The 724-nt window shown below is 38.3% G+C and overlaps 1 protein-coding gene across 1 annotated transcript in view; it reads right to left on the reverse strand.

The window, feature by feature from the left end:
• The window catches only part of LOC575196 (photoreceptor-specific nuclear receptor), a 40,548-nt gene extending 40,481 nt beyond the window's left edge, over positions 1–67 (reverse strand). The window contains exon 1 of the mRNA XM_775613.5: positions 1–67. This exon is cut by the window's left edge and continues 196 nt beyond it. The gene's annotated coding sequence lies outside the window, so the exon portion shown is untranslated.
• Positions 68–724: the final 657 nt, after the last annotated feature.

Here is a 724-nt window from a genome sequence, read left to right on the forward strand (position 1 = left end):
CGCCTTCGAGCAGAAAAAATACAGCGCGTGGTTTTGGAGAGTATGGGGATACAAAGTTGGAGGCTTGCAAGTCGTCTACGTTGCCCCGTGTATGTGTGGATGTGTGTATGCCATGCATTATGTGCATACTCTGAGTGTGTGTGTTGTATAGTGGATGGATGTATCGCCTGCTAATAGCTTCGCGAAGTCAACCGAGCTTTCTGATTGGTCGGTTGACATTGGACGAATCACTGAAGCCAGATTGGCGCCATTTCTCCGATTTACTTTCTGCCTTTCTATCTCTCACTCTCTCACTCTCTCACTTTCTCTCTCTCTGGCGGGCAAAATTCTTGAAAGCAAAGATATTTCTTTAGACATATCAATTAGTTTCATGCCGTATTTATTGACTTTATTTCACTAGCCGTAATCTGTGTAATTCATTTTACTGGGATTTTTATTTCCTTTAATCCGCATTTTGTATAATTAGCTTCTTTTTATCTGCCTACTTTAAAAGCAAATTTCATTTCTGCCGGCTAGATATTTATATTAGAATCTTATTTGATCACTGTTTGATGTAAAATAACGCTTATAATATAGTGGCAGTGATTATATTTCCTAGAACAAAGAGAATGTTCTGACGTGACTACATTATGTTGCCAACGTGACAAGAGTATCAATTTCCTTAGCTTCCAATTATTGATTAATAAACTTCTATGCTTTTGGTTTCTCCGTGTTGTCACTATCT

The sequence above is a fragment of the Strongylocentrotus purpuratus genome, unplaced genomic scaffold, assembly GCF_000002235.5.
Source record: "Strongylocentrotus purpuratus isolate Spur 01 unplaced genomic scaffold, Spur_5.0 spur5_scaffold_9, whole genome shotgun sequence".
In the NCBI taxonomy this organism is placed as follows: Eukaryota; Metazoa; Echinodermata; class Echinoidea; order Camarodonta; family Strongylocentrotidae; genus Strongylocentrotus; species Strongylocentrotus purpuratus.